The sequence below is a fragment of the Pinus tabuliformis genome, chromosome 3_2, assembly GCF_031772625.1.
Source record: "Pinus tabuliformis cultivar Carrire ecotype Pingquan chromosome 3_2, CPIR1, whole genome shotgun sequence".
Taxonomy (NCBI): domain Eukaryota; kingdom Viridiplantae; phylum Streptophyta; class Pinopsida; order Pinales; family Pinaceae; genus Pinus; species Pinus tabuliformis.
This window is the reverse complement of record NC_142302.1, coordinates 25,336,990-25,360,336: the sequence shown is the minus strand read 5'-3', so window position 1 is coordinate 25,360,336 and position 23,347 is coordinate 25,336,990.

The window sequence follows — 23,347 nt, the reverse complement described above, 5'->3', positions numbered from 1 at the left end:
ATTACAACATAGTGGAAGACATGAAGAAAGCTTGCACAAACATTTCAATCTTTGAGCTTACAAGGATAGCAAGCCAGCAGGAACTGCTTGTTCAAGCCTTTAATCAATCCTCATCATGTGGTAATGCTTATTCTTCCCAAAAGGTGTATGGTAAGTCTTCTGGTCCTTTGGAATCACTCGTTAACACTCTAACATTAGAAGCTAATACTCTTTACCCTTTGTTCATATTGACTTTTTAAATTTTTAATTACAATGCTCACAATTGTTTAGTTGATTTCGATGCATCTGTAAACGTAATTCCATTATTTGTTTCCAAGAAAATTAATGCTAATTGGGATAAGACCGATGCACAGATTATTCAGTTGGACAGGTCCCTTATCCAAGATATTGGTGAACTTAAAAACATTCTTATTCCCTTATCATCTAATCAACGAGTTCATCAATGTATAAATATAGTGATTGTGGAAATCCCAAAAGCCTGCGGAGTATTGTTAAGTAGAGACTGGTCAAGCAAATTACAGATGTACTTTGCTACTGATTGGTCACATTTTTGGCTTTTGTATAGGGTCAAGAATAACCAAATATGGGTGGAAATAGAACCTTACATGAAACACATTGTTATACCTTTTGAAGGAAAAAATGAGCCTGTTGCTTTCGCAAACCTTATTTTTGGAAACTACTTTTTAGAAACTGACCTTATTTTTGGGAACTACTTTTCAGAAATTGACCATGGGTGATACCTTGCACAACCATCATCCATCCCACCAAATACACAGTTGGAACTCCTTCCTTCTCTAACTAGTGTAAATGAACTGTGTAATGTAGATGTACATAATAATATTAATACTAGTATTAGTAGGAATAATAATGCAAGAAACAACTTCGTAGCTAGTAATTTTTGGACTCTTTATTTTGATGGTTTTAATACACAGGATAGTTTCAGAGTTGGTTGTGTCCTCTCGGACTTGCATAACAAGAAACATATACTTGCATGTCGTCTATAGTTCAAGTGCACTAATAATATTGTAAAATATGAAGCAATTGTACTTAGATTTGAGAAAGCTATAGACCTGAAGGTAGAGCTCCTAAAGGTAATTAGTGACTCAGAGGTAGTCACTTGTCAGGTACGAGATACTATACACTGTGTTTATCCTCATCTCGATAACTACCAACAAGAGGTATGCCATTTGATAAGTCATTTTAAAGCTTTCAATATCATTTTTGTTCCAAGAGTTAGAAATGCAACAACAGATACACTAGCAAATGCTACTACTAGGATGTCACCATTGAAAAATGGTTTTTCTATTGAAATTTTATATAAACCACCTGCAATCGACAATGTGACTAATTTACACATTTTCAATGACGACCAACATATACTACACTTTATGGTGAATGTTGATGTATTCAAAGATGTTACCATGGAGGTGGATGAGCATGAGCGGGCTCTGTAGGAAGCATACCAAGCATCGAAAGGAAACACTATGCCAAAAGATGTGGTGTCCCTAGAGAAATTATATGACTTGCAAAACCAATTCAGAGGACCTACTAACACAAATACTCAGAGTTCAAAGCTCGCGTCTAAACAAATCAACCTCAGAACCCCACATGATCTGAAATATGTGAACCTCGGTACTTGTTTCTCCCCGCAAGAACGACAAGCATTTATTCGTCTATTAAAGCAGTATTGAGAAGTGTTCGCATGGAAATATGATGATTTGAATACTTATGACACTCATATCATCCAAGATGTAATTCCTATAAAGCAGGGGGTGAAATGGTTCCAACAGAAACTCTAAAAATTCCATCCAACAGCGGAACCCCTCATTCAGAAGGAATTGAGAAAGTTGTAGGATTCCCAGATCATTTTCAAAGTTAGACATTCCACGTGGGTTTCCAACTTGGTCCTAGTATGAAATAAGTCTGGTGAAATACGTTTATGTGTTGATTTTTAGAATCTTAATAGGGCTTCTAACAAATATAACTATCTGGTGCCATCAACAGAGTAGATACTCTAGATATTATCAGGGTCTGAAATGTTTTCGCTACTAGATGGATTTTCAGGCTATAACCAAGTGCTTATAGCAGAAATAGACAGAAAACTACATTTTGGACTAAATGGGGAATATTCACCTTCAAAAGAATGTCATTCGTACTAATCAATGTCAAAGCAATTTTTCAAAGAGCGATGGACATCGCCTTTCGTGGCCTTATAGGTCAAAGCATTATTATTTATTTAGATGATGTTACTATGTTTTCAAAAAAAGTTTGATCATGTATGTCATCTAAAGAATATATTTGAGTGGTTTCAAAAGTATGGGATTCCCATGAAGCCCAAGAAGAGCGTATTTGGTGTGTCTGAAGGGATTCTACTAGGGCACATCATAGCAAAGAGTGGAATCAAGATTGATCCTAGGAGGGTCAAGGATATCACACAGCTCCTATTTCTATTAAAAAATAAATCCATGCAACCTTTCTTAGGGAAAATAAATTTCCTCAGAAAATTCATCTCTGATTATGCACAGATAGTCAAACCTATACAGGAGATGATCAAGAAAGATACAATATACATATGGGACAAGCAGGAGAAAGATGTTTTCACTAAGATAAAATAGGCTATCATCGATGCACCCACACTATTTATTCTATATTATGGCAAATATTTCTTGCTCTATACATTTGCTTCGTATTTATCAATTGTGGTCATATTAACTCAGAAGGATAGTGAAGGAAACAATCGGCCTATTTATTTTATGAGCACTAGTATACAAGGCCTAGAGTTAAATTACCCTATCATTGACAAACAAGCATATGCATTATATAAGGAATTGAAGTATTTTAGGCCCTATTTACTTAAAGTACATACAACTATATTTGTACCTTATCCGACAGTGAGAAACCTGCTAGTACAACAAGAGCTGAGTGAGAAAAGGGCTAACTAGATGACATGTCTTTAAGAATATGATCTAGAATTCAAACAATTTCATACTATAAAGGTTCATGGCCTATGCGTACTAGTAGCCGAAGCAAAGGACTCTCCTGAACAAGATCTTTCAGGATGGGAGAAGGAAATAGTAATGTACAATATTGATCATGTTTTTAAGTCCACGTCCACAACACCTTGGTACGCAGATTTACGACTTTTTTTTTAACATGGCACCTTTCCCTCCCACTTATAAAAAAAAAAGGAAATTCATTTAAAGGCTCTATCATATAAATTGGTCCATGGAGTGCTTTTTCGAAAGCACCATAATGGAGTTTTGTTAAGTTTCCTTGAGCCCCAAGATATGGAGAAGGTGCTTAAGGACTTACACAATGCATTGGTAGGTGGCCACTATGCGGGCGACACTACAACACATAAAGTTATGAGGTCTGGTTACTATTGGCCCATTATTTTCAAATATGTGCATGCCTATGTCCGAAAGTTCCAATCTTGTCAAAAACGAGTCAATCTTAATCAAAGGTCAATCGTCCAACTGCTCTCAGTAGCAGTTGAAGAACCATTCCAACAATGGGGCTATGATGTTATCGAGGAGATTTTTCCCCACTCATTAAAGAAGCATCAGTATATCCTCACAACTACAGATTACTTCACCCAGTGGTCATAGGAAGTTCCTCTCAAACAAGTGAATGACCATGAAGTCATTCATTTTTTACAACAAACTATCATAACTAGGTTTGGTGTTCCTACATCACTTTTCTTTGATAATGCAACATACTTTTCATCACTAATGGGATTGTTTTAAAACATGCATCTAATTATTATCCCTAGGGAAATGGTCTCGTTGAATCAACAAATACAAATATTATTTGCATAATTAAGAAGAACATTTTCTCTTAGCAGAAGAACTGACACACTGCTTTGACTAATTCTCTTTGGGTTGACCACGTAACTCTAAATCCTTCTCTAAAAACCTCGCCATAATTTCTAGTGCACGGAAAAGAAGTTATCTTACCCCCGAACCTGTATCTCCCAACCTTGCAGCTCTCCCAAGAATCACAAGCTATTGGTTCAGAGCAGGATAGTGTTAGCTACCTATACCAATAGGTTGAGTATTTCATGATTGGCAATGAAAAGGTCCAAATATGCTCTGCTTTGATGATGCAAAGATCACATATTTCCAAGAGAATACCATCTGTGCTTATAGCTTGATGTGGACTCAATTTTTGATGGATGGTCCAACAGCCTAATCTGGATCATGCCATGTTTTAAATTTTCAGTTGCAGAATAGAGAAAGAAGTCCGTCCAAACTGTTTAATCTTGGCAGACAAGTAGTTTAGGTAGAGAAGAAAGGCTCCCAACAGCTTAATCTGGGACCTTGGAAGAAATAAGGGTAGAAGTAGATAGACCACCAAAAGAAAAAAGCCAAAGAAAAGAAAAGGCAAGTAAGGGTCTGCAAGCCTAAGTGCACCCTCCAAGAAGAAATAAAAAATGCTAGGCAAGTAGATGGGTAGGCAGAAGGGGTTGCAGAAGTGTCATTCCTTACAAATTGAAGGTGTGCTAGCCTATTTCACAGAGCAAAGTCAATGGATTGAGAAGTCCTTCTTCTCTATCAGGTGGCAGCAAAGCAAAGAAGCATGTCTAACCTCCCTTCTTCCCCTCTTCCCATTCATAATTAACATCCCATCATCAGTTGAGATTCATGGAAGAATTCATGGTTTTATGGTGGTTTTTAGTCCCTTAAAAGCCACATTTCTTGTCTAAAACTCTTTTCATTCTGCTCTACTTCCTAAGCTAAGTTATTTTCAAACAAACTTAGTGGTATCTCCCCTCATCCACTCCTTTCATCCATATTAACCCTAACTCTATTATATAATTCCCCTATGTTACCCTTTCCCTAGTATTATAACACCATGGTGTATAAACTCCAAACATTGTATAAATATCCCTCCCCTTGGCATTATAGCCATATGCCCTCTGTCAGGGATCAAAATGGCATCTGGTCACTTTGATGAACCTAAGTCTAACCCCCTCCCCCCTTCTGAATTCATTTTGCCCATCAAAGCCTTCATTTGCTGAGAAAACCTTATAAAAAACCCATTTTTACCCATACCCGCTTCAAATTGCAAAATAATATCAAAAACCCACTTTTTTCCGCTTATCCAAAGTGTCGGGGCCGCATTATTTTTACGTTGAAAAACATTACAAAACACCATACCCCAAAGGTTTTCTGCTGAGCGCGCGCCCCAAAATATATATTATTTTAATCTTCATCCCCGTCCGTATCATCTGATCAAATCATCAACCCGTCAATCGTCCGATCGGGCACTTTTGATCGGATGGCTATTATGAATATCGGGTTGGGCCCGAGGTCCGACGTTTAGCACCCAAGAAACTGTCAGAGGGTGACGTCAGGCCTCTGCCACGCATCACCCTCACAGCTTCTCGGGTCGGCCTCTGACAAAACCGTCGCCGTATTGTAAGCGGTCCGAGAAAACCATTACCGCTGTTCCGCTTACCACCTGTTTTGCCGGGCTTGCGTCATCCCCACGTCAGAGCCACGTCACTGCCACCTCGCCGTCGCGTCAACTCCTTCGTCTGCCCCCGCGCTGATATAGCCGCCACCTCACTATCCCCGTGGACCAATCGCAGCCTGCCACATCACCCGGTGATGTCATGCTGACGTCATCCGACTCCGACCCCACCCGATGACATCATGCTGACGTCATCCCAAAAACGCGCCAATATTGCCAAAAATCCATATTTAGACCAAAATGTCATGTTTTTTCCACTTTTGGCAAAATAAACTCTAGCTATTTCTGCATGCTGCTCACGTTCAAACCAGCACCAACCTGCTAAAGCTGATTCCAAGACCACCGGCGCCTCCATTGCACCTGCATTGGAAACTCTTACCGGCGAAATTACCAGGTATTCCTCAAAATCATTCCATGAGCCTGGTTTTATCCGTATTTCCTCAAGCAAACTGTTAAGAGACTGTAAAACACTGTTTTCACCATCAAATACACAGTGACTTGCACCCATTTTCAACCAGTGAAGCCATAAACCTCCTGCAGAGCCGCATTTGACAAATTAAGCTGAATTCACAGCTAGTTCGCGCAGTCGTGAACTAGAAATTTCAATTGACCAGATTCACCACAGAAAATACTCCTGGTCAGTCCTGCTACTGTTTTATCAATCCTTTAGACAGTATTTCAACTGCTGTTTATTCAATTTGCCTTATGTTTCTTACAATTCACTTCCATTGCAAGAAAACATTCCTCTCTATTGTTCTGCTCGATTGAAACCGGTTCACCTACAGTTCAAAAGCTTCAGTAGCCATGGAGACACCAATAGCCCTGAATGTCCAGCCTCTGAATGCCCCTCATAGGGAAATAGCATGGAAAGCCCTGGGAGATGTGGATTATCAGATGTTAGATTGGTTTCCAATGGGTTCCAAGTTCAATATTCACATGCTCAATGAACTAAAAGCCCAACACCTTAATGGAGCTGACATTTTAGGGATTTGGGACTCAAATTTGCCCATTTACAACCTCCCTCAAGTCAATGCCCTTCCAGACTTGATCCATAAGTGCCAGGAATGCTATGATCCTTGCCAGAGAGCTGTTCTCAGTCCTACAGGCTCAGTTTTGTTCTTTATCACCCCAGAAACCATAAATGAGATGCTGCATTTCCATACTGCAAGGCCATTGACCCCTCTTTCCATGCTGGACTTAATAAAGAAGGGGAGGAATCTGTCAAGTGCCCAGATTACCAAAATTAACCAATTATTTGTACAGCCAAGCTCTGAAACTATAAGGACTCCTCCTATTGGATATCACTACCTGAATGACCTGGGCAGAATGCTAGTGGACTTGATCAGCTATGTCCTGGGCTTTAAAGGAATTGAAGATGTTGATGAGACTATAATGGCAATGCTGTCCATGTTTTCTCCTGGAAAGCCTCCAGCTGTACACTATGACTATGCCACTTATATTGCAGAGAAGATCCATGAACAGCTAATGAATCTACCAAGGGAAAGGGTGTTCAGATACACCTCATACATCTACCACCTGTTCTTGTTTTATCAGCCAGACAGTTTCTCCATTCCCCTCAAGAAACTTAATGCCCAGGGGAATCCAAGGTCAGTTGTGTTCTGGACTCCAGTTTTCCATCATGTTTCTCAATCGCCATACACATACTGTGAATTTATAGACATGTTCATTCACCCAGCTATGACTTTGCTGTATGGTGTCCCTCCTCCAAGGTTGGCCGATGAAATGCAGAGAGTTCTCCATCTCTCCAAATCCTACAGCATTGGTGATTGGTATTTTTACCAACATCACACAGTAATCAGAGTATATGGTTGTGAGTTGGACCCTTTCAGGCTTCCAAGGTATGTCCCCATGAGACTTTTTTGCCTTAGAATATTTCAGGCAGTTTGGATATGCTGACTACTTCCATTTCCAAAGCAAAAACAAGAAGGTACAACTGAAGGTAAGGAGCCAGCTAGGCCCTTTTTTGTACAACAAAAGAGAGGAAGGATGGAAGGAGGCAGATATGATCATAGCAAGCCTCAAACTGCAAACCAGCTTCAAATGGTCACCTTATGACCGTAATCATTTTATTTCCCTCAGAAGGATAAAACACAAATTGGGTACCTATTCACATATTAAGCTGCCTCATATTGAAAAGTATGCAAATTCTTTAGGCTGGAAAGAGGGCACTCTAGAAGAGCCAATCTCTAGAGAGCAGATACTAGAGAGAGAGGCTAGGAATCTTCAAAAAGAAGCTGACTTGGAAACTTGTGGACAGGTTTCCTTATCATATCAAAGGCAACTTGGAGCAGCTGCCTCTTCTTCAACAACACATCAGCAAACTGCCATGGACACTCAACAGACAGGCAGCAAAAGCAAAGAAAAACAGGTGGAGAAGGAACAACCACCTCCCATAACTGAAGGGCAAGCAGAAAAAGAGATGGAGCAACAAGAAGAAGTGCAGCAGCAGGGAGAGCAACAGCAACAACAGGAATCACAGCAAAGAGAAGGGCAGCATGACAGAGAGCAGCCCACACAGCAAGAAGGGGCAGTTGAGGCCCCAATTCTCACTGAGCAGCAGGCTCAAAACATAGTACCTCCAAGGCAAGAAGCAGTTAATGAAACCTCAGTCCTCCAAACTCCACAAAAGGAGGATGTAAGCAGGAAAAGGGATAGAGAAACTCCCTTGACTACATCAACAAGTCATGGTGAGAAGAGGCACAGGATGAATCCCCTTTCAGAGGAAGAGATGCCTATAGGGCAATCTTTGGGTATGGGCCCGCCCAGTTTGGAGGCATCTGCAAGTTCCTTCCAACAGGAACAAGAGAGGACAGTGGGAGGAGAAGTCAGCTCCTCTAGCCAGCAGAGAGGGGGTGAACTAAGCATTAAACAGCAGTTCATCGAAATAAAGAAAAGGAATGAGCCCATAAAAATACAGCTGTATAACCATCTGTTAAATATGGCTCCCACCAACCAGCAGCGTCTAATGTCTGCATATGATGTCCAGGAGGGCAAGATGATCATGAGTCACTTCATGCCAACTACTTTGCAGCCAAAGTCCCCTTCAGATTACCTAAGGACCAATCTTGAGGTCCTGGCCAAGGACATCCACCCAATGGATAAAATTGAGTTGCATAAACAAACAGGTGAGATGGTCTATGCTTCCTTGGCAGACAAGACATTAGATAACTACAGGCTAGAAAATAGCCTTAATAATACAGCTGCCCAACTTGAGTTGGAAAGGGCATCATCACAAGCAAAAGACAACAGAATAAGGTCCTTAGAAGACATAATTATTGAGATTGGGCATGATCCCAAAGATATCAAGGGCATACAAGAAATATTAAAGTTGAGGGATGCAGATATGGCAGCTTTGAGGAGAAAGATCAAACTCCCAGCCACAATTCACCCTCAAACAGATGAAGTAGCTCAACAAAGGCATGATCAAGATGCCACAGCTTTGCTGGTGTCTCTCTACAAGCAGCTTATCCAGACACAAGAAAAGCTAGGAGAATCAGAGGCTGCACAGGCAGCGTTACAAGCAACTCTGAAACAAAGAGAAGAAGGTCAGACCTCCCAGCCTCCTCCTCAAATCATTAACCTTGAGGAAGCAGCACCATCTACTTCTGCACCACCAACAACAGAGCAGGCCCCTAGCTTGGATATGCAAAAGCTAAGGAATGAGATTCAGGCCCTGGAAGCTCAAATGACAGAACTGAATGAGACCAGGGAGAAATTGGCCAAAGTAAATGATAGATATGACAAGTCCAAGCAGTCTGTGGCAGAAAAGGGCAGGGAGATAAAAGCCCTCAAAGACAGGATCAAAGAGCTAGAGAATGAGCTCAGATTAGATAAGGTTGTGGCTGAGCTTAAAATAGTGTTGTGGGCTAATATTGGCCAATCTATTAATGACCAATGGCAATATATTGAAACAATCCATGAGCAGTTAGAGCTCATTCCAAAAGCACAGACTGAAATTCAGAGATCAAGAGCTGCTCTAAGCAATATGCTTGAAGTGGCCACCAGGATGATTAATGTGCTTAACAATAAAACAAGTACTCAGTTGGCTGCCATGGGAATTTCAAACAGAACTGAGCACATTCAGTTAATCAAGAGGGTTCTTACACTGAGAAACTTGGTGCAGACATTAGAGAGAAGAACCCAGGACATGCAGACTGAGGTAAACAGGTTTATGGAGAAGTTTCAGGTATTAGAAAACAGAGGGCTCCCTAGCTTACTGAACAGCGCAGGGAGACTGTTCACTCATGAGCAGTATGCCAAAAGGGTTAATGCATTTGCCACAAGTCAGATCAATGAGAAGCCCAGCACCTCAGAGGAAACAGGGCCTGCCACAGGACAGACTCTCTACAACAGAGTAGAAAGTCTATTTTTTATAATGAATGAAATTAAACACCTGTTTGAGGCGCCTCCCAATTTTTACAAATATACAGAGGCAGAGGAGACTATGGATGCAATTCTCAGGCATCAACTACCTACACTAGAATGGTGGACTAAGGCCATACAGATGATTTTATAAACAGGAAGCCATTCAATAAATTTTGTTCATGGAAAATGCAAATTGTCATACACAGGACAGTTTAAAAGAATCAGCATGCATTAAAGATTAGAGCTGAGCCAACTCAGCAGAATTTACGGCCAACAAAGCAAGGTGAGAAGCTACAGGTGTCCAAGCCGAGAAGCTACAGAAGAGCAGCTCCAAAAGCGCATTTCTCAACGTTAATGCAGATCACTACAACCGACTCGTTGGCTTCCAAAAGCCAAAATATCTTCTGACAGATAGAAAGATGCATTTATGTTGTATTAAAGACAGCAATAACTTCTTATCTGTTGTTCTGAACAAAGTTGTTGAAATATTTATTTCTCAGATGACTCAACGCCTGAGATATTTTGTAAGACTGATTGTATATATTTGCCCCTCGCACAAGCTTGCAGGGGTTGTTGTTGATTTCTCTTGAAGAAGTTCTTATGCTGTAATCCTTTCAGAGTTTAATAAAGAAAGTGATGGAATTTCTTGGAGTCTTGAAGTGTTGAATGCGTTCTGGTGTCTGTTGAAAAACTGCAGGATTCCTGTGTACCTCACAATACAATAAGTCTTTCTGTAACTCCTTTTGTTATGTGTTTTAATCTGTTACAATCCATATATGTTTCTAATTTCTAAGTATTTAGCAACAAAGAAGAAGAATAACTTTCAGGATTTATTCATGCAATACCCTGAGTTCAATCTATGTTGTTAATGAATGTTTTCTTCAGCTATAATCTTGATAAGTGTAATTCTTAATTGCTGCACTTTCAGAACATATCTTTCACAGTGACCTTTGTTTCAGGAATTCAAGTTTGCTCCTGTGCAACATGTTTCACTATCACATCACCAGCTTAATAGAGAATTCTTAATTGCTTTCTGTTGGCTGGCCATACATCACCACTTAAGTTTAAATTTTGTTTGTCGAGATACTCAATAGGCCCTGCAGTCTGAACATCATCTCTCTAGCATTTTAAAACACTTCACAGCTCTAGACTCCATTGCCCAATGATATACTACTCTCTGAAAACTACATCTTAATGCACTGAAAGAAGTCCTTCAACCAAAACATAAACCAAAAACCTGAGCATAATAACTAGCCTAAAAACACTATCAAAGCAGAGACAAAACATAAAGAGAGAGCCCTCTCTGGTTACAGTTTGGCTAGAAACTGTGATCCAAAGATTGGTTAGTGGTTACCCCGGCCGTATTCCCTTGGGAGTCATAGGGAACAACCTGGGTGTTAACAGATAGAAACTTTAATCAAACTCGAGGAAGAGAGACTCAAAGTGAAAGACTAATTTACCATGAATCAAAGTCGTATAAAGCATTAGCTTGATAGAAAATATATAGGGGCAAAGAGCTTTGAAATGGGCAACCTAGTTATGAAATGGGATAAACCCCATGAAGACAAAGATAAACACACTAAGTTCCATCCATTATGGATTGGGCCATTCAAAATTGAAGAGAAGCTCTGCCACACTGCCTTCAAGCTTAAAAAAAAAGAAAACAAGTAATTTGATTATTTTTATTTATTATTTATCAATATAGATTTACAAGAAAAATAGATAAAAAATTATATTTATATCATTAAAAAATATTTTAATTAAAAATATAATCATAAATTTACAAAGAAAATAGATAAAAAACTATATTTGTATCATTCAAAAAACATTTTAATTAAGAATATAATCATTTGTCTATTTTTAACATGAGTACATTAATTAGTGTTTTAAGTTAGACCTTGTTCAAAAAAAATCGTGCATGTGCATTTTTAAATTTATTAAGTTATTTTTCCTGTTTCCCACTCTCCCATTCAGATATGTTCGTGTATATATAAATTTTCAAGAATCATTCGAGCAATGCGTGAAGAGTGACCTTAAGATTTGGAGCTATTGGATATGGATTAATTCGGTTTAAATGTCATGTTGATATAAATGTAAATATAAATATTTTTTAATTGCTATATTTAAATGTCATGTTAATATAAATGTAAATATGTGTAAGATAAGATATTTAAAAAATAGAGTAATATATATATATATATATTAATTATTTAATTTTTATGTTAATTTTAGAGTTATTAAAATAATATAATAAACTATTAATAAATAACATATTCATATAAATAACTTTACTAAATTAGCTGAAATATTTAATAAATCTAAGATTATAATTAAATATATTTTTTTTAAATTAAAAATTATAATATCCAAACCAATTAAAAACAATTTTTAAACATCATCTTATAATTTTATGGTCTTTCAACATTGTCCTTACCTGCACAGGGTTTAGTGAAAAAACATCAAGCCACAGGGTCGATACCCATGGGTACAGATTTGTGGTTAGGAAATAACGCGACGGGCGATGAAAATACCTTGTGAATCACATTCCAGGTGACTCTCCCTGTGCAAGGAGGAGTGGTGAGGGATCCTGTGACTCAATCACACTTTCAAAAAAATATATGATAAATATCTACCAGGGACATATAATCTCACCCAACGCAACCCAAGCCTTGAGATAGTGCGCTGCAGAGCAGGTAGGCCCACTGTGGCCTGCACTACAGTGAACTTAGGCCCTCTTTGACCTGCGTTGGGCGAGATTGAAAAAAATGCATAGGGTTCTAGGAATATTCCTTCATTCTAGATGATTCTAGAAGGAACCCATCTCTTATCTCCTCCTATGAGTTCGAAATGGGATAGGCTAAGGATCCATTAACCTCTTATCCTCTCATCCCTTACTCCATGGAAACTAACTCCAAGTTTGGAAGACCATTCAATACCCTCATTTATGACAAAACCACCTCCATTTCCTATAAATTGACCACTCATCATAGTGATCAATGGGCTAGAATCTAAATTTTGTAAGGAAATTCTATTGGTTTGAGAATTGAGTTTATGTTGAGCAATGTTATGTTGTTGGAGTAGTGTGCTTTTGATGTGGCGAGGGTTGGACTGAAGCTGGAGGAGTGGCATAGGATCGAACTGTATTGGGTGATACTCTTCCTTCTACATTAATAAAGAGCTTATTCATTTTCTCATATGATTGTTCATATCTATGATGATTATGTGTTTCAATGTCTTCGATTCCATTGTTTTATAGTAGATAGATCATGTATGCTTTGATTGTTTCTTGTTTTTGTTTCTCTTGATACAGGTACCTTTTGAGCGGATTTAGTTCAAGTGGGAGCGACGAGAGCAATTCAAAAGAGATCAAGGAAGCGAAAGACTACAAGTAAGTTCATCCATCTCATCTATCTTCTATAAGAAAAGGCTAAACTACTTTCTTTCTGTTGTTCTAGGTGTAGTCACCCACCTAGGGAAAATGTGTTTATCCGTAGATGCAAATTCCATATAACACAATCTTCTCATATTTTCTGACTAATGTAATATACAGATAGCAGGGGTTTTTAGTCGTGGATTTCCCTGGGAAATCATTGTGTAATGTGTTGATTGAATTATTTCTCTTGTATGCTTCGTGATTTCTTGATCGACTAATTATTTCTGTTGATGAGTAGAGTAGATTCAAGTCTTTTGTTTTAGAAAATTTCATAGGCAGTTTGAATCTACAAGGAAATTCTACACCTTGGGACGAATTCATTTAAATGTGATCACACTTTGTTCCATGAGAAATGGAATGAAAGGTTATATTCATGAAGGAAACATTTCTCATTGAAAATATTTAGAGGACTTTGCCAAGGTACTACAGTCCCTGCTCTTGAAGGTAGTTTTCCTTGTGTGGAATCTTCCCTCGTTTCCCCAGTATAGTGTAGAATTCATTACTTCAGTTTGTCCAATAATGAAGCATGTCTTTTCTTGAGTCGATGACAAAGTGGTGAAAGCTATCGAAGGAAGTAATGCATCAATGCAAGTTGTTATACCACCTCTTGATGATTTAACAATTGCAATTATTATTGAAATGAGATTCTCAAGGGAAAGGGTAGAAGAAGGCCTAAGAAATGTACACTCAAATTATGTTGGGTTGGAAATGGAATGGCTATTTTCCCATGTAGAAGAGCCCTTGTAGGAATATGATTAACTTTCTAGAGAACTACATTTCTCATTAGAAATATTGAATCCTTAGCTAAGGAAGAGATAGTAACAAGCCAAAAGGATATTGACCAAAAGGGGAGTTGGTACAATCTCCTTCTATAGATGAGATATTCTCCACTTGCATTAACTTACTCCATCTTAAGGACTCTCTAGATGTTCCTTAAAGGAGTTGTTAAAATCATGCACCCAAAATGATAGTTAGGAAAGAGATAAGGTTATATCATTTCCTGTAGAGCATTAGAGACTTTGTCCTTTGGATCCTAGAAAGGATAATATCATGTAGTCCCTGACATCTCATGTTTTGGCTCTAATTTTACATAAATATAATGAATCTTGTGAAGTTTCTACTAAAAATAGTCTTGTTAGTGTTTTGTTCGATATATTGTCCAATTTTTTTCCTACAAGCATTAAAAAGTGATATCTTACCATATTTTAACCAAAAAATAAATGCTTACCCCATTCTTGTAACTGTAACATGAGATTTGTGTAACCTAGTAACTACCTTCATTGGGTTAGATTGGGCATTGAGGTGTGTTGCACGCAATCCACCATTTAGGAACATGATCTTTACATCCATCTGTTCTAACCTCCAACCCGTAACTGAAGCAAGAGAAATAATAGTTCTGATGGAAGTGTACCTAGCAATTGGAGCAAAAGTCTCTTCATAGTCCACTCCTTTCTAGGAGAACCCTCTAGCAATAAACCTCGCTTTGTACTTCTCAATGCTACTATTTGTCACATGATTGATCTTATATATCCACTTGGAAGTCACTATTGAATTCCCTTCTAGTCTCATAATTATATCCCACACATCATTCTTCATGATGGAATGATACTCCTCCATAATGGCATCCTCACAAACCTATTGGCTTGTTGCATCCTCATAACTCGAAGGTTCGAAATTAATGATGTGGCTCATCAATGCCATATAACACGAGAACCCCTGTGACCGTCCACTCTCCCTGAAAGTACCACTGGGAGTTGCCTGCCTCTTTGCATGTTACAAAGTGTCACAAAGCCATGTCATCCTCATCTCGGTCTCTACAACATCTCTAGGCGGGTCCACTAGCTTTGTTGACTATACTAACTCTTCCTGATAGTCTAAATGATGAAAACTAGACTATAGAGATTTGTATCAACATCCTTTGGAACCTCTTTCCTCAGTATCAATCTCCATATGAGACTCTCTTAACCTCATGAAGGCTACCTACTCATAAAAAATAGCATCTCGACTAAACTCAATCTGACATTCTCCTGGAATGTAGATCTTGTAGGTTTTTGAAGTCTAACTGTATGCCACAAAAGTACCCTTCTTCCTAGAAGGTTCTAACTTCTCCCTCTTCTCCTTAGGAATGTCAATATATATTGGACAACCAAAGATCCTCAAATGATTGACCTCTGGCTTCACTCCTATGAATTCCTCCTAAGGAGTATTGTCCCCCAATATTTGGTGAGGACTCTTGTTCTTGTAGAAATTTGATAGAATTGCAACTGCTCAAGAAATTTAATCTAAAATCGAGAGACAAAATTTTACTCTACTAATTTGCGGAATGATCAAAATTTAGAACAACATGCATAGACATGAAAAAACAGCAAATACACAGTGATTTCTAGGGGAAACCAACTGGGAAAAACCCCTCAAGACTCGTTGCATTAATCAGATTAATAGAGAATCTATTAAAATTTCTAACTGTAGCTCTAAGCTCAACCTGCAAAAGAATAATTGTTCTCTCTACTCAAATGAACAACTCTGGCCAACACTTAGTCAAATATTAGCTCACCTAGCCTCCTATTCCCTTGCATAATTCCTGAGAAAATTAGCCCCTATTTTTTTAGGAATTTTCCTCCAATTGATTGCGTAATTCTGAAGGATTGTTCATCTGACTACATGCAACACATATACACTAAAACTAGTTTACAACTGCTTGTTACACTACATTGTCGTCTCCACTTTAGCTAGGGAACTTGAATTCTCTGCATGCACTATATATTTTAGGTTGATTGATCAGTTAACTAATAGATCTCTAAGTTATACTTTTGTCCCACTGTACAACTGACCTTCAATTGAACCTAACAATAGTTAGGGGTCAGTGAATTGAAAATTTTTGAACTAGATTACTTAAATTTAGCAATCACACATGTATAACTAAACTCCAAGTCCTCTAACTTGAATTTACTAAGATAATTGGGTGACAAGATCCATGTCATGCTAGTTAACTACCTCCAAGTTGTCCTACAAATATGGAAATTCGATTTACTCAATTTGACTAATGCTAAAGTCAAATTGATCCTTTCTTGCTACATTTTTCAACACTCCCTCTTAGCAAGAAATGGATTTTCCACCAGCCCTATCATGCACCTATGGAATTCAAATTTTCCTCTTGACAATGCCTTTGTCGAGATGCCAACATCTTTCTCCCTGTTTGGAATGTATTATAGCAACATAATTCTCCTCTACACACAATCCCACAAATGATGATATCAGATATCAATGTGTTTGGACCTGTCATGAAATACCATATTCTTCGCGAGCTTAATGCAAATCTAATTATCACAATATATCATTGTTGGATCCATCTCCTAACTGAATAGTCCCACAAGTATTTTACTCATCCAGATTGCTTCACATGTTGCTTGACTTTCAACCATGTATTTAGCCTTTGCTAAGCTGAGAGCCACATACCTCTGCTTCCTTCTATACCAAGAAATAGTTGTGGACCCAACATTGAAGATAACACCTTATGTACTTTTCCTGTCAGATGGATTTTCTTCCCAATCTGCATCGATGAAACCTTGCATCTTCATTCCCTATTTCCATCTATACCATAATCCATATTGGGTAGTGCCTTTGAGGTACTGTAACACATGCTTTGTTTCCTTCCAATATAATTTGGTAGGTCTCACGTAGCTTGGATGAGTTGGTTGACTTCATAACACATGCCGGGTCATGTGTTCACAAGATACATCAGTGAACCCATAAGCTACCTGTAAATGGTAGCATCAACTTCCTCACCTAAAGAAGCATACTCCTTCCTCCAATTTGTAGCTATAGGTGTATCCATGGGTTTACAAATATACATGTGAAATCTTTGAAGTACCTCGGTAGCATACATTCTTTGAGATACAAACAATTCACCATCACCCTACCATACTTCCAGCCCGAGGAAGTAATGCATGAGGCCCATGTCTTTCATCTCAAATTCCCTTGCAATATCCTATTTGCAAGAGCGGATCAGCTACTCATCACCAGTCAATATTAAATCATCGACATAAAAAAAAAAAAAAAAATAAGGAACTAACCATCTCCCACAATGTGATAGAGGCTCGCATCTACTTCACTTTTGGTGAAGCCTAATCCAATGATATAATTGTTGATCTGAGTGTACCATGCTCAGAGTTCTTGTTTAAGACCATATAATTCCCTCTTGAGTCTGCACACATGTAACTATAGATCATATGTCTCAAATCCTTCTGGTCGTTGTATGTAAATTTCCTCCTCAACAACATCGTTGAGAAAGGTAGTCTCCACATCCATCTGGTGGATTTTCCACCCCATTTGCATAACCAATGCTAGAATGGATCTAATTAAGGAACATCTTGCAACTGGTGAAAAAATTTCCTCGTAATCTACTCCCTCTATTTGATAAAATCATTTGTCCACATATATTGCCTTTTACTTCTTGATGCTCCCTCCCCTGCATGCTTCACTTTATAGATCCATCTCAAACCAACCATTGATTTCCCTTCTGGTCTCAGCACCATCTCCCATACATTGTTCTTCATGATGGATTTGTATTCTTCCACCATGGCATCAACCCAACCTAGCTGAGCAATTGCTTCCTCAAATAAAGAAGGCTTTGTCTCAATGAGCTCTGTCATGAGAGCCATGTACCCAGTTATTACACAGTATTTTGTCACACCTCATGTTCTCTTGTTGTTCCACATCCCAAAGTGCCAAAATGTTGACAACTGTGAAGTGTATTCATAATGAAATACATACTAAAACATCCTTGAAGAATGGAAGAAAAACTTCCCTAAGTCAATTCTCGAGAAGGTTTACTGAAACCCTAAATTTCAGGACCAATGCTCTTGCTCCACTGCCTATCTATGCTAATGGAAATTTGTAGTTCTTTGACCTAACGTAGCTAGCCCGAGTTTAAATATAAAAACCCGCTTTGAACCTCTTCTAGCAGGTTTTCTCAAAATGGAGGAGAAACTTCGAATGCTAAAAACTTCGAGAAACATGGAGCTGGATGTGGCTGGGTAGAGATATGATCGAGCTCTCCCATTTAGAGCTCTTGATCCTACCTTTAAGGGCCTTCCCCTTGAGATGTTTACCTTTCTCCCTCTTTTGTGGATCCTTAACTCCCTCTCCCATCCTATAAATCAAATCCCCTCCATCCCCAAATTGTTGGTCATTGATTTCCTGCATTCCTATGTTGAGATTATGCCTAAATGATACCCATATAACTTGGAGAAGGAGTGCTTGAAGATTCTTGGCTCAGACTTAGACATCCACCAAAAGGAGGTTTACAACATCAATGAAATGGTTGTATGCTTCCCTTTTTGATTCATTAATATATACATCTGATGTTCACTTTCCATAAATGTCTAAATATTTATGCATTTAGCTTGATACTCCTTGATCTATAAAGTAGTTTATGTTTGATATATACTATGTATGCTCTTGTATCTTGTATTGTCTTTTGATCTCTTTCATAGGTACTCAGACGTAAGGAACAAGCAAGGATGAGCCTAAAATCTAAGGGATCGAAGCCATCACCAAAGGATTGAGAAACTAGCATTAGAGCCAGATAAGTTTCTCCTTCTCTTTGTATTTTTAAACATAAGCTAGGAAATTCTACATTAGTTGGTTCAGTTTGTTACTAGACCCATTCATTGGGCTATAGAGATCGCCTCTATCCACAGAGGGGATTTATCTTCACAACAAATGGTGACTTCGTTGGGGATGTTATAGCCTCTTCAATCTCTTTTCTTGATATGATCTCCTGATCAGTTTGTTCGACCATTGAGTTCTCAATTAGTTTGTGTCTATATAGGTCTGCACATTCACTGATTACCGCCTTAGAGTGTTGAGTCTGGATTGTTTTTTGATTTATTTTTTTATTTTTTCCCATATTCCTTGCCCAACGCGCTTTTGACCTGGACAGTCGCGTTGTCAGCACGCATTTCATTAAAACAATTGCATTGAACCCCCTTTAGCACGGGTTTGCCTGTGACAGTCGTGTTGATCTTAGAAATTTGAGAAAAAATAGGGTTTCTCTCTTAGAATCCAGTGTTTCTTGGCCTCTAACGTCTTTTTCCTGTCCTTTGTGATTGGATTTACCAGTGTTTTGCCTGGTTATCTTTGTTAATTAGAAAAAAAAATTGCTTTGGCTTTCAAGTGCTTGGAATGAAATTGGATTGAATTCTAGAGGTTTTAGGTCATTTGATTGTCACTCGCTGCTTGTTCGTGTCACTGAGATTTTGGTTTGCTGATTGATTGAATCTTTTTTCCTGTGGAAATCATTCAAAACATCAATTTGCATTGGTTTTAGCTTGTCTTTTACAAATTTTCTTTTCTATTACATTAGGTCATATTGCATTTGGAAACCATCTTTGTTATCCATCAAGCATAGATTGCATTGTTTGATTTACATGCTGAAAAGAGTGCATCCTTTATTTGTTCAAAAGAGAAAAATTGAAAGGTATTTTCATTTAAGTGCTTTTGAATTCGATTTGGTGTTGTTTTGGTTGGTGCATTAGTTTCATTAGAGCATTTGAATCAAAATTTTCATTTTGTTTTACTTAATGCTTTAGTTTCATTAAAGCATTCAAAAATCAAAGAGGAAAACATCATTTACATAAGTGCATCTTAGTAAAAGTGAAGATCATTTTTCTTTAGAAAAGTTGCATTTAGGATAGTGGAAAGTGAAGATCATTTTTATTTTTGAGCATTACATTTGCAAAGCGACAGTGAAAGTTAGTGGAAGGCATGTTGTTTGATGCATTTCTTATTGAATTTTTTTCCCTTGATTAGTCTTAGTTTATCTTTATCGAAGTCAAACTGAGTCCTATTTTTCTCATATAGTTGCATCTTAGGGATTCAGGTGACATTGTTTTGAGCCCAAAAATGAAACATAATTCAAGATAAACGTTAAAATTTACTCAATTAACCTAAGGAGCATTTGGAAATTAACACAAACATTTAGAGGTCTAGGCTAGAGACGTGTTCCGATGTCTATAGACCTAGCAATTGTCATTATTTGCCAGCATTGTATCCTAGGGGTGAAATCTCATTCCATGTATGGAAGTATATAGGATCGTTCTCCAATACTCTTGGGTATATCGAAGGTGCTACATGTATGGCAAGTATATGGGAACACTCTCATCGAACGGTTATGCATTAAAGAGTGCTAACACGGACTTGTGCTCCTCGTACCATCGCGTATATATTGGGAGACCCCACTAGGTTTCTATCCTTTAGCCACAGGTAACCAAGTCAGTCGCCTTATAAATGTGATATACCAAACACAACATTCAGGGATATTGTCTTATGTACGTTAAGTCCTTGGTTTCGGTTAAGGTGTATATTGCAGTTCATGGATACGTGGTCAACCCTCTTGCCTAGATTACCCTTTTTTATTTATTTTTTGTTTTAAGTTATAAAATTTACTTCCCACGATAACATGTCTTACCCATGCAGTTCTCCTTGGCCTCATTACGCCATTTTAATGGTAAATTTTAATTGAAGCTCAAATAAATCATCTCCTCTCCTTTTTTTGGGAAAATTTCATCGTGGCAGAACTGTCGAGTTCACCTTATCTCTCCCTTTCATAGTCTGACACTAAAGGGTCACCACAAGGAGTCTGCCCTCAGATTCCATAGTCAATTGAAAGTCAAGGTTTTGAACTTGGAATTGTCCTAAGTATTCAACTCCTTTCTTCTCGTCCTCCACCTCGAGATTCATTGTCATCATATCAGGAATCTGACCCAAAAAGTCCTAAGCTTCGTTAACCATTTTTTTGTTTCCCCAAAATCTGCTTTACTATCCTTTGATAATATCTCCTTAATGCCGATATACTCTGTTTGATAATCCTAGCGTACCTTTGGAGCTTTCTCCTCGATCATCGCAAATTCCTCCTCACCATCTGTTTCCATCCATGGCATCAGAAGGTGAGATTCCAACCTCTCCACAAGATCCTCCTCCAGAAGTCTCAGCCACTCATACTCCAGGTCTTGGTGATGAATCTAAATATCACTTTGTGCTTGAAGGCTTTCCATATGTGTCTTCTCCTCATATGGGGAGTGGACCAACTCCACCACCTCAAAGTAGTGAACCTCATTTACCACCAGGTTATACCCCTCTTGGTCATTTAGTTTTAGGTACTCCAAGTACATCTTCGATTTATCATCATCCGATTTGATCATCTAGAATTACACCTACCTTTGGCCTATTCATTTCGAACGTGGCTTCCCAAATTCTTGTTCAAACTGCGGTTTCTTCGGTTCCTATTCAACCAATAGTCATGATTGAGACAGTTAATGTCCCTATAGGTTCTTCAACTCCTCTTTCAACCTCTAGGGTGGTTACACCTCCTCCATTGAGTGTGCAATATGTACCACCCCCTATCCCACTGCATGGGCAGCAACCACCTCCTCCATATGTACCTCATGTTTCTCGTGGAACCTATGTGAGTGGATCTCAAACTCACATTATGGGAGCAAGTCAAATTGTTGGTAGTATCCTTCTAGATTTGGTCAAATTCCTTATCAACAGCCTCTTTCATCTCAAATACCTTACCATCATCCATACCCTCCTCATGGTTCACAACAACCTCAAAATCCACCTTTTAATCAATAGGTAGGATCCCAAATGTAGTCTGGTCCTAATCCCTCATTTGGGTCATCTAGTTAGTTTCAGTCTACTTCTTAAAGTTATCCTTTAAGAGTTGGTAGTCCTATACAACAGGGAACCTATCAATATCAACAAGGAACCTATCAAATTACATAAGGAACCTGTTAAAAACAAGGACCTTTTGTACAACAAGGACCGTACATGAAACAAGGGTCTTATCAACAACCTTTGTAGTCACAAGGGCCACCATTGCAACATCAAGGTCAACCATTGCAGCAGCAAGTTCAACCCTTGTATCAACAGGGTCAACCATTGCAGCAACAAGGTCAACCATTGTAGCAACAAGGTCAACCATTGCAGCAGCAAGTTCAACCATTGTATCAACAAGGTCAGTAGGTACATCAGCCACCCTATACTCAATACTCCTCACATGATGTTTATCCCCCTTATGGTTCTCAACGACCTGTGTCGGGCCAATATCAAACTTTTCCTGGTCAGAACCCACCTCTGTGGGGGCAAACCCAACCTTTGTATGGTTAGAATTCCTATGGTCAAAATCTGCCACTATGGGGGAAAAATAAGTACCAACAAGGTTGGAATCCTCAATCTGGACCTTATCAAAGGTCTTTCGTGCCTTTTAATCCTCAATTTCCATTTTGTAACTAATTTTGTTAATTATGTAAAGTCTCTGCATTTTGAGGGAGCGGAGTGCAAAGGTCATAGGAGTCAAAAGGGACTTTATTCCCTTACTTTGTTAGAAGATAGGATGTATTGTGACTTTCCCATGGTCCGTGAACCATGGTATTGTAATGGAAGAAACTATATAAAGGAGTCATAGCGAGTCATAGTGAGTAACATATAATTGAAGATTATTGTATGGGCAAATAGTCTAAGGCATGAAAGTCTATTTCCTGTAATTAGGTGAAGGAGAAGGCTCCTGCAGTTCAGTGCATGGAGACATTGGTATGTCCGCAAGCTAAGTGCGTGGGCCCATGCAGCTGTGTGCGCAAGGAAGAAGAGTTTGTAACAGAAAGATCATATCTAATAAAGACTATTTTGGAACAACAATTGTGTATCTGTGCCTTTGTATTTATTTATGCAATTTATGTGTATTCGCTATGATTTCTGCATCTATCTGAAGAAACACTTAATTGGTGCGCGAAATTGGTAGATCTAATAGTTTACATGATGTTGTGAATGTTTAAATTGTTCCGCGAAGGGTTAGATTATCTTTTCTATAAGTTAATATGATTTCTGCATTTAAAGGGTTAGGGTTCGCGAAGGTCAAGATAAAGCTCTAGAAGTAACAGAAACCCATCACACATACCCATAGATGTAGAAACCTAGTTCTGTCATCCCCCAATACTGCTTCAGGTGAGACTGAAGCCTGCACTATGCGGGTTGTTGCCAAAAGGGCTAGTA